This window comes from Oncorhynchus masou, chromosome 14, assembly GCF_036934945.1.
Source record: "Oncorhynchus masou masou isolate Uvic2021 chromosome 14, UVic_Omas_1.1, whole genome shotgun sequence".
Taxonomy (NCBI): domain Eukaryota; kingdom Metazoa; phylum Chordata; class Actinopteri; order Salmoniformes; family Salmonidae; genus Oncorhynchus; species Oncorhynchus masou.
The window spans coordinates 906,342-918,054 of NC_088225.1; the positions used below are offsets into that span (position 1 = coordinate 906,342).

At 44.5% G+C, this 11,713-nt stretch overlaps 1 pseudogene; it reads left to right on the forward strand.

Annotated features, from left to right (window-relative positions):
• Positions 1–472: 472 nt before the first annotated feature.
• LOC135554851 (GTPase IMAP family member 4-like) lies at positions 473–10,698 on the forward strand (annotated as a pseudogene).
• The last annotated feature ends 1,015 nt before the right edge of the window (positions 10,699–11,713 follow it).

Below are 11,713 nucleotides of genomic sequence, written 5' to 3' on the forward strand. Positions count from 1 at the left end.
CTCCCTTATACTTTGCTTGAAAAAATAAACAAATACCCTACCATCTAACAACACTCACAAAAAAATGCTATATATAATAATTAAAAATAACACAACCCTACTCGACTATTTACATCTATTTAGTCCTAACTAAGGCTGACAACCTGAAAGGATGGGACACCACCACTTAACACACCCTGTCACTCTTCTGATGTCAAGTCTTGCACACCCAAAAAAACGTACTTCCAGGGAAGAGGGGGGGCAAGACAGAAAGACCTACAGAGAGAACGGGAGAAAGAAAAGGGGAGGAAGAGGGAGAAGGAGAGACAAAGAGAGAAAGTGGAAAGAGTGAGCAAGAGAGAGAGAGAAAGGGTGTGGGGGGTTAGAGTAAAATGTTCTGCGATTGAATGAGAGTGGGAATGAGATGGAGAGAGACGAGAAGAGGAAACCTTTTTGACTGCCAGCATTCTGTGGACCAGTCAGGATACACCATATGACAGACGACTGGTATCCCTTGAAGGAGCAGGAGGGGAAAAGCATGAAGGTGGAGGGGTGAGAAAGAAAACAAGAGGTTAGAGACAAAATGGCTACAGTCTCCACTGGCTCTGCATTTGGTACCGGTAGGTGAGTTTAATTCTGTAGCTCTGCACTTCTATGTTTTGCTACAGATATTAATCTGCACTCTTCCATGGACAATCCCAACAGGAGCTACTGTCAGTAATAGCTCTCTCTTCTCTGGTCATCTGACAGCATAAACATTAAAACAGGAAATTATATATCGCTCACTACCTTTCTGCCTTGGAGAGCTCAAATAACCATCCTAACCATCTTAAATAAACATGACCCATTCAAGAAATTTAGAACCAGGAACAGATATAGCCCTTGGTTCTCCCCAGACCTGACTGCCCTTAACCAACACAAAAACATCCTATTGCATTCTGCATTAGTATCGAACAGCCCCCGTGATATGCAGCTGTTCAGGGAAGCTAGAAACCATTATACACAGGCAGTTAGAAAAGCCAAGGCTAGCTTTTTCAAGCAGAAATTTGCTTCCTGCAACACTAACTCAAAAAAGTTCTGGGACACTGTAAAGTCCATGGAGAATAAGAACACCTCCTCCCAGCTGCCCACTGCACTGAAGATAGGATACACTGTCACCACTGATAAATCCACCATATTTGAGAATTTCAATAAGCATTTTTCTACGGCTGGCCATGCTTTCCACCTGGCTACTCCTACCCCGGTCAACAGCACTGCACCCCCCACAGCAACTCACCCAAGCCTTCCCCATTTCTCCTTCTCCCAAATCCATTCAGCTGATGTTCTGAAAGAGCTGCAAAATCTGGACCCCTACAAATCAGCCGGGCTAGATAATCTGGACCCTTTCTTTCTAAAATGATCTACCGAAATTGTTGCCACCCCTATTCCTAGCCTGTTCAAACTCTCTTTCGTGTCGTCTGAGATTCCCAAAAATTGGAAAGCAGCTGCAGTCATCCCCCTCTTCAAAGGTGGGGACACTCTTGACCCAAACTGCTACAGACCTATATCTATCCTACCATGCCTTTAAAAGGTCTTCGAAAGCCAAGTCAACAAACAGATTACCGACCATTTCGAATCTCACCATACCTTCTCTGCTATGCAATCTGGTTTCAGAGCTGGTCATAGGTGGACCTCAGCCATGCTCAAGGTCCTAAACGATATCTTAACCGCCATCGATAAGAAACATTACTGTGCAGCTGTATTCATTGATCTGGCCAAGGCTTTCAACTCTGTCAATCACCACATCCTCATCGGCAGACTCGACAGCCTTGGTTTCTCAAATGATTGCCTCGCCTGGTTCACCAATTACTTCTCTGATAGAGTTCAGTGTGTCAAATCGGAGGGTCTGCTGTCCGGACCTCTGGCAGTCTCTATGGGGGTGCCACAGGGTTCAATTCTTGGACCGACTCTCTTCTCTGTATACATCAATGAGTTCGCTCTTGCTGCTGGTGAGTCTCTGATCCACCTCTTCGCAGACGACACCATTCTGTATACTTCTGGCCCTTCTTTGGACACTGTGTTAACAACCCTCCAGGCAAGCTTCAATGCCATACAACTCTCCTTCCGTGGCTTCCAATTGCTCTTAAACACAAGTAAAACTAAATGCATGCTCTTCAACCGATCGCTACCTGCACCTGCCCGCCTGTCCAACATCACGACTCTGGACGGCTCTGACTTAGAATACGTGGACAACTACAAATACTTAGGTGTCTGGTTGGACTGTAAACTCTCCTTCCAGACTTCCATATCAAACATCTCCAATCCAAAGTTAAATCTAGAATTGGCTTCCTATTTCGCAACAAAGCATCCTTCACTCATGCTGCCAAACACAAACATACCCTTGTAAAACTGACCATCCTACCAATCCTCGACTTTGGCGATGTCATTTACAAAATAGCCTCCAATACCCTACTCAACAAATTGGATGCAGTCTATCACAGTGTAATCCGTTTTGTCACCAAAGCCCCATATACTACCCACCATTGCGACCTGTACTCTCTCGTTGGCTGGCCCTCGCTTCATACTCATCGCCAAACCCACTGGCTCCATGTCATCTACAAGACCTGCTAGGTAAAGCCCCCACTTATCTTAGCTCGCTGGTCACCATAGCATCTCCCACCTGTAGCACACGCTCCAGCAGGTATATCTCTCTAGTCACCCCCAAGGGAGGGACCATGTGTCGGTGCCACCCTCTGTCCCCCGGGGCCCCACGCGCTCCTGATGGTGGTCCCCGTGTCACAGCCCTTCACAGAGGGCCGCAGGAAGGCAGCAGAGAAGCAGCTGGGTTATCTAGGAGGAGGGCCCTGGAGGTCCACCATGGTGCTCTTCACTGGGGTTATCCGGCTACCTGAGGGGACGTTCGTAGAGGAGTTCATTGCAGCTGGGGAGCCCCTTCAGTGGCTGGTGGAGAGGTGTGGTAACAGATACCATGGCCTGGATAGTAACACACAGCAGAGTGGAGATGACAACACAGTGAACACACAAGTTCAGGAGCTGCTGGAGAAGGTAGAGGAGCAGGTTAAGCAAAACCATGGCTGGTATTTTCCAGTAAAACAAACTGATTCTGCTAGAGGACGAGCAGGCAAAGGAAGGCGGTGGAAGAGAGGCGGATGAGAAAGGAGCGGGAGGAGAGGGAGAGGCAGAGGCTGCGGATGGTCGGAGGGCCTCCCAGAGGTGACCAGCTCTTATTGCCTTCACTCTTAGAAGAAAGGGTTTCAAAAGGGTTCTCCGGCTGTCCCCACGGGACAACCATTTGAAGAACCCTTTTGGATTCCATGTAAGAACCCTCTGTGGAAAGGGTTCTCGATGGAACTCCTAAAGGGTTCTACCTGGGACCTAAAAGGGTTCTTAAAAAAAGTTTTTAACAACGGTTAATTTAATAACACCGGTTAACGTTGTTACAGAGTTTTGTATACTTGGCATAATAGTTCATAAAAGTTCATTAAGGTTTGAATAAATAACCTACACGATATAAAGCTTTCTATCTCTCTCAGAGCTGAGGGTCCTCTTGCTGGGGTGGAAAGGAGAGGGAAAAAGTTCTGTAGGGAACACCATCCTGGGCCGGCGGGACTTTGAGTCGGGGACAGAGACGGAGCAGAGCCTTAGGAGGCAGGCCGAGGCGGCTGGGACTGGTTCTCCATAAGACGCACCCTGAAACACGTCAGACAGGAGTCAAAGCGAGGGGCCACCCTCCTCCGGCCTGGCCCCCACACCCTTCTCCTGGTGTTGCCCATCATCTCCACCCTCACTTCACGCAAGAGGCGGACCCTGGAGGCCCACCTGGAGGGCCTGTTTGGTGATAGGGCGTGTCTCCACACTATGGTGCTGCGGGGATTGGCTGGGCCGAACGCCCGTTGAGGAGCACATTCAGAGGGGAGGGCGGGAGCTCCACAGGTTGTTGGAATACTGTGGGAACTATTATCACGTGGTGGACAGCAAGATGCCGGGGAAGGACACAAGGAACATCTTAGATCTGCTGGACAAAATAGAGGAAATGATCAGAGAGAACGGTGATGAGGCCTTCTTGCCAATACAGAGTGAGTAGACAGTAGATGATACTGAACTGCACTCTTCTTTCCCTGCTATCATTAATTCACTTCTGGATGAAATTCAAACACTTACTGTTCAAAAGTTTGAGGTCGCTTAGAAATGTCCTTATTCTTGACAGAAAAGCACATTTTTGTCCATTCAAATGACATCAAATTGATCAGAAATACAATGTAGACATTGTTAATGTTGTAAATGACTATTGTACCTGGAAACGTCTACATAGGCGTACAGATGCCCATTACCAGCAACCTTCACTCGTGTATTCCAATGGCACATTGTGTTAGCTAATTCAAGTTTATCATTTTAAAAGGCTAATTGATCATTAGAAAACCCTTTTGAAATTATGTTAGCACAGCGGAAAACTGTTGTCCTGATTAAAGAAGCAATAAAACTGGCCTTCTTTAGACTAGTTGACTATCTGGAGCGTGTGGTGGTTCATTTCTTTACTATCAAATGAGGAGAGACAAGCTTATCACACAAGTCAGAGTTATACTTAAACTAAATCTTTGCAATAGCAATGACTTGTCAACGATTCACCATTTCTAAGAGTGGTGAGACAAAAGTACAAAGGTCTTTTATAGCCAAGATACACCCCATTTCAACCTACATGACGAACAACAGATACATAGAATGAATCACAAGGGGGGACTTTTTAAATGAGAAAGGAGTATCCCGTAGCCAGATAGCATTCGCTATGAATTATCGTTCAGTTTGGTCCCTAAGACGAGGTTCCAATCTCGTTCCTGGTACTCATAGCACAAAAACACCAACTCAACCAATGACATAAATAAATAGTCAACTCCAGACACTATCACAAACATCCCCCAAGGCCAAAGGAGGCAGGGACTGGCGCACACACATTGTGGAAACCAGTAATTGGTTCCCCATTAATCACGCCATCCCTTCACATGGTTTAGAATAGGTAAAGACACATTCACATATGAAGACAATGTTCCCTCCTGTCCTCTTCCCTTTCTGATATTCTGCATAACACGAGGGACATGTGAAAAACAAGCCTGACCTCTCCCCTCTCTGGGCCCCAGGTGACTGAGCCCCAGCTGAGGGAAGAAGTGCAACTGCCAACACCAGAGTCCGAAGGGATACATTCTAATAACAAGTATATCACATAAGCATATTACGCAGATAAGACATCTTAATAATCTATGTTACACAACTAATTCTGATTCATCTGCCACAAGCGTCAGCAATTGTGGGTTCGATTATATGCTCAAAATGGCCAGAAACAAAGAACTTTCTTCTGAAACTCATCAGTTTATTCTTGTTCTGAGAAATGAAAGCTATTCCACGCGAGTAATTGCCAAGAAACTGAAGATCTCGTACAACGCAGTGTACAGTCGTGGCCAAAAGTTTTGAGAATGACACAAATATTAATTTCCACAAAGTTTGCTGCTTCAGTGTCTTTAGATATTTTTGTCAAATGTTACTATGGAATATTGAAGTATAATTACAAGCATTTCATACGTTTCAAAGGTTTTTGTTGACAATTACATGAAGTTGATGCAAATAATCAATATTTGCAGTGTTGACCCTTCTTTTTCAAGACCTCTGCAATCCGCCCTGGCATGCTGTCAATTAACTTCTGGGCCACATCCTGACTGATGGCAGCCCATTCTTGCATAATCAATGTTTGGAGTTTGTCAGAATTTGTGGGTATTTCGTCCACCCGCCTCTTGAGGATTGACCACAAGTTCTCAGTAGGATTAAGGTCTGGGGAGTTTCCTGGCCATGGACCCAAAATATCAATGTTTTGTTCCCCGAGCCACTTAGTTATCACTTTTGCCTTATGGCAAGGTGCTCCATCATGCTGGAAAAGGCATGTTCGTCACCAAACTGTTCCTGGATGGTTGGAAGAAGTTGCTCTCGAAGGATGTGTTGGTACCATTCTTTATTCATGGCTGTGTTCTTAGGCACAATTGTGAGTGAGCCCACTCCCTTGGCTGAGAAGCAACCCCACACATGAATGGTCTCAGGATGCTTTATTGTTGGCATGACACAGGACTGATGGAGGCGCTCACCTTGTCTTCTCCGGACAAGCTTTTTTCCGGATGCCCCAAACAATCGGAAAGGAGATTCACCAGAGAAAATGACTTTACCCCAGTCCTCAGCAGTCCAATCCCTGTGCTTTTTGTAGAATATCAATCTGTCCCTGATGTTTTTCCTGGAGAGAAGTGGCTTATTTGCTGCCCTTCTTGACACTAGGCCATCCTCCAAAAGTCTTCACCTCACTGTGCGTACAGATGCACTCACACCTGCCTGCTGCCAATCCTGAGCAAGCTCTGTACTGGTGGTGCCCCAATCCCGCAGCTGAATAAACTTTAGGAGACGGTCCTGCCGCTTGCTGGACTTTCTTAGGTGCCCTGAAGCCTTCTTCACAACATTTGAACCGCTCTCCTTGAAGTTATTGATGATCCGATAAATGGTTTATTTAGGTGCAATCTTACTGGCAGCAATATCCTTGCCCGTGAAGCCCCTTTTGTGCAAAGCAATGATGGCGGCACGTGTTTCCTTGCAGGTAACCATGGTTGACAGTGGAAGAACAATGATTCCAAGCACCACCCTCCTTTTGAAGATTCCAGTTTGTTATTCGAACTCAATCAGCATGACAGAGTGATCTCCAGCCTTGTCCTCGTCAACACTCACACCTATGTTAACGAGAGAATCACTGACATGATGTCAGCTGGTCCTTTTGTGCCAGGGCTGAAATGCAGTGGAAATGTTTTGGGGGGATTCAGTTAATTTGCATGGCAAAGAGGGACTTTGCAATTAATTGCAATTCATCTGATCACTCTTCATAACATTCTGGAGTATATGCAAATTGCCATCATACAAACTGAGGCAGCAGACTTTGTGAAAATTAATATTTGTGTCATTCTCAAAACTTTTAGCCACGACTGTACTACTCCCTTCACAGAACAGAGCAAACTGGCTCTAACCAGAATAGAAAGAAGAGTGGGAGGCCCTGGTGCACAACTGAGCAAGAGGACAAGTACATTATAGTGCTGAGTTTGAGAAACAGACACCTCACAAGTCCTAAACTTGCAGCTTCATTAAATAGTACCCGCAAAACACCAGTCTCAACATCAACAGTGAAGATGCGACTCTGAGATGCTGGCCTTCTAGGCAGAATTGCAAAGACAAAGCTAAATCTCAGACTGGCCAATAAAAATAAAATATTAAGATGGGCAAAAGAACAGAAGTCCAGCATCCCAGAGTCACCTCTTCACTGTTGACGTTGAGACTGGTGTTTTGCGGGAGACACTCTAATGTACTTGTCCTCTTGCTCAGTTGTGCACCGGGGCCTCCCACTCCTCTTTCTATCCTGGTTAGAGCCCGTTTGCTCTGTTCTGTGAAGAGAGTAGTACACAGCGTTGTACGAGATCTTCAGTTTCTTGGCAATCTTTCAAAAACAAGGACATTTCTAAGTGACCCCACACTTTTGAACGGTAGTGTATGTTGTTATGATTGTTTTTGTCAAGCATTGTTTTGTTATACAGTGCATTCGGAAAGTACTCAGGCCGCTTTACTTTTCCACATTTTGTTACGTTACGGCCTTATTCTCAAATGGATGAAATAGTTTTTTCCTTCATCAGTCAACACACAATACCCCATAATGACAAAGCAAATACAGGTTTTAGAAATGTTTGCAAATGTATAAAACCAAAAAACTGAAATATCACATTTACATAAGTATTTAGACCCTTTACTCAGTGCTTTGTTGAAACACCTTTGTCAGTGATTACAGCCTCAAGTATTCTTGGGTATGACTACAAGCCTGGCACACCTGTATTTGGGTAGGTTCTCCCATTCTTCTCTGCAGATCCTCTCAAGCTCTGTCAGGTTGGATGGAGAGTGTCGCTGCACAGCTATTTTCAGGTCTCTCCAGAGATGTTTGATCTGGTTCAAGTCCAGGCTCTGGCTGAGCCACTCATGGAAAATCAGAGACTTGTCAGGAAGCCATTCCTGTGTTGTCTTAGATGTGTGCTTAGGGTCATGTTGTTAGGTGAACCTTCACCCCAGTCTGAGGTCCTGAGTGCTCCGGAGCAGGTTTTCATCAATAATCTGTATGTACTATGCTCTGTTCATCTTTGCCACAATCCTGACTTGTCTCCCAATCCCTGCTGCTGAAAAACATCCCCACAGCATGACGCTGCCACCACCATGCTTCACCGTAGGGATGGTGGTAGGTTTCCTCCAGATGTGATGCTCAGACCAGAGACTGAGAGTCCTTCAGGTGCCTTTTGGCAAACTTGAAGCTGCCTTTTACTGAGGAGTGGCTTCCGTCTGGCCACTCTACTATAGAGGCCTGATTGGTGGAGTGCTGCAGAGATGGTTGTCCTCAGTTTGGCCAGTGATTCCAAGTCTCTGTATAGAGGGCAGCAGCCTCTAAGGTGCAGGGTTGCATGATGCTCTCAGTTGTGCATCTGTAAATGTTTGTGAAGGTTTTAGGGGCCAAGACAAATTTCTTCAGCCTCCTGAGGTTGCGTCTTCTTCACCACACTGTCAGTGATGTGTACGCCAAGGAACTTGAAGCTTTCCCCCTTCTCCACTGCAGTCCTGTCAATGTGGATAGGGGGGTGCTCCCTCTGCTGTTTCCTGAAGTCCAAGATCATCTCCTTTGTTTTGTTGGCGTTGAGTAAGAGGTTATTTTTCTGCCACCACTCTCCCAGATGAAGTGGGCCTAGCCAGTCTCCAGATCTCAACCCCATAGAAAATATTTGGAGGGAGTTGAAAGTCTGTGTTGCCCAGCAACAGTGTGTGAAAATCTTGTGAAGACTTACAGAAAATGTTTGACCTCTGTCATTGCCAACAAAGGGTATATAACAAAGTATTGAGATAAACTTTTGTTATTGACCAAATACTTTTTTTCCACCATAATTTGCAAATAAATTCATAAAAAATCCTACAATGTGATTTTCTGGATTTTTTTCTCATTTTGTCTGTCATAGTTGAAGTGTACCTATGATGAAAATTACAGGCCTCTCTCATCTTTTTAAGTGGAGAACTTGCACAATTGGTGGCTGACTAAATACTTTTTTGCCCCACTGTACATTTAAAAAATTCCTATCTAGAGAATGGATGTTTCCAAAATCCCCAAATGCCACAGCAATTCAAGAACGACCCAGTTGCCATTGTTTCCCTCAAGGAGTTACGGCAATTACAAATGCAACTACGCATTATGAATACATGGTCTTAGAAATGCATGTGTGCTGGGCATCCTAAAGATAAAAGGCACTCTTAAAATAATCACATCAATCTAATCATTATACCAGACTTTGGTTTGTGTCGTCAGAACAATACCTAACTGGATTTTAGTCATGGATGTTCTGTGAGACAGCACTGCCGTGTATTATTGAAATCTAACATTAACTTTTTATTTGAAATATCGCAACTCTGACACTTCTAATGCTTTACTGAAAGTTTTATCCAGTAGTGCATTGCAGAACACATACTTAAAAATACATGCACATGATGTTATTTGAATGTTTAATTGCACTGAAATTCATGGAAACAACATATGGCAATACATATATACTGTATCTATAAAAATATTTTTGGGGGGCTTCCCTGTTTTGCATGTTATTTTGACATTAATACGTGTTACATATCAGTTTGCGAACAATGTAAAAAATACATATATATCATTCGTTAATAAAGCTGCATCCACACATGGTCTCTTTTTTTGTTTTCTTGAGGAAGGCAGCTCCAAAATGCAGGTGTTTCAGCCTAGCTCAGCAGAAAATAGGAGCATTGCACCGTGATTGGCTCTGTGTTCTGTCACTCATGGGGTCAGTAAGTCATCGCCAAGTTGAAGTCCTTAGTAAGGGTAGACGTCCAAAAATGTAGCCCTTTGGGTCCTGCCATAGAGTTATATTACAAGTGCCCTTCCACGAAGGCTCAAGGTCATTGGCCACAGATAAAATGACGTCAAATCACGTTATATGTAGCTTTGATTGGACAGATCATGTGAACATCCTAGCTAGCAGTCATCATCATGAATCAAGTCGACAGTCTACTGGCAAATTCTTTTTAGTCCTTGTCATATGAAGATAAATAATGATGAGAAATTATAGATAAAACTTATCTGTGCTCATCGGCCATTGGACATAAAGATAACACAAGTTGGAAATTGCAAATTCAACAATGAGTCGTTTGGAAGGAATCAGTGGCGAACTGCAAGCATTGCAAAGCAACCACTAACATTAGCCTGCTGCTATTCAATGGAGTGGCTGCCCCCCCACCCCAAAAAAAATGTATTGTATGCTGCAGCATAAATGATGTAGTATGCAGGGGATATATGTATACTGTAGCTAAGAAATAGTATACTAAGTGTATGCTGTGTAGTAAGCTGTTAGTAGCCCATGTGCCCACCTAATCATTTGATCTATTTTCATCAACGCTGTGGAACATACCAGGTACAACCTCAAATCCGTAAACACGGGCACCCTCATAGATATCAACCTGACCAACCTGCCCTCTAAATACACCTCTGCTGTTTTCAACCAGGATCTCAGCGATCACTGCCTCATTGCCTGCGTCCGTAGTGGTTCCGCGGGCAAACGACCACCCCTCATCACTGTCAAACACTCCCTGAAACACTTCAGCGAGTAAGCCTTTCTAATTGACCCGGCCCGGGTATCCTGGAAGGATATTGACATCCTTTCATCATGCCTGGTTATTCTTTAAAAAGTACTTTCCTCACCATCTTAAATAAGCACGCCCCGTTCAAAAAATGTAGAACCAGGAACACATATAGCCCTTGGTTCACTCCAGACCTTCACTCCAGACCCTTGACCAGCACAAAAACATCCTGTGGCGTACTGCATTAGCACCGAATAGCCTCCGCGTTATGCAACTTTTCAGAGAAGTTAGGAACCAATATACACAGGCAGTTAGGAAAGCCAAAAGCTAGATTTTTCAAACAGAAATTTGCATCCTGCAGCACTAATTGCAAAATGTTCTGGGACACTGTAAAGTCCTTGGAGAATAAGAGCACCTCTTCCCAGCTGCACACTGCACTGAAGATAGGAAACACTGTCACCACCAATAAATCAAGATAATTGAGCATTTTTCTACGGCTGGCCATGCTTTCCACCTGGCTACCCCTACCCCGGTCAACAGCTCTACACCCCACACAAACTTGCCCAAGCCTTCCCATTTCTCCTTCACCCAAATACAGATAGCCGATGTTCTGAAAGAGCTGCAAAATCTGGACCGCTACAAATCAGCTGGGTTAGACAATCTTGACTCTCTCTTTCTAAAATTATCCGCCGCAATTTTTGCAACCCCTATTACTAGACTGTTCAACCTCTAGTTCGTATCGTCTGAGATCCCCAAAGATTGGAAAGCTGACACTCTAGACCCAAACTGTTACAGATCCATATCTATTCTACCCTGCCTTTCTAAGGTCTTTGAAAGCAGAGTTAACAAACAGATCACCAACCATTTCGAATCCCACAGTACCTTCTCCGCTATGCAATCTGGTTTCCGAGCTGGTCATGGGTGCACCTCAGCAACATTCAAGGTCCTAAACGATATCATAACCGCCATCTTTAAAAGACAATACTGTGCAGCCGTATTCATTGACCTGGCCAAGGCGTTCGACTCTGTCAATAACCGCATTCTT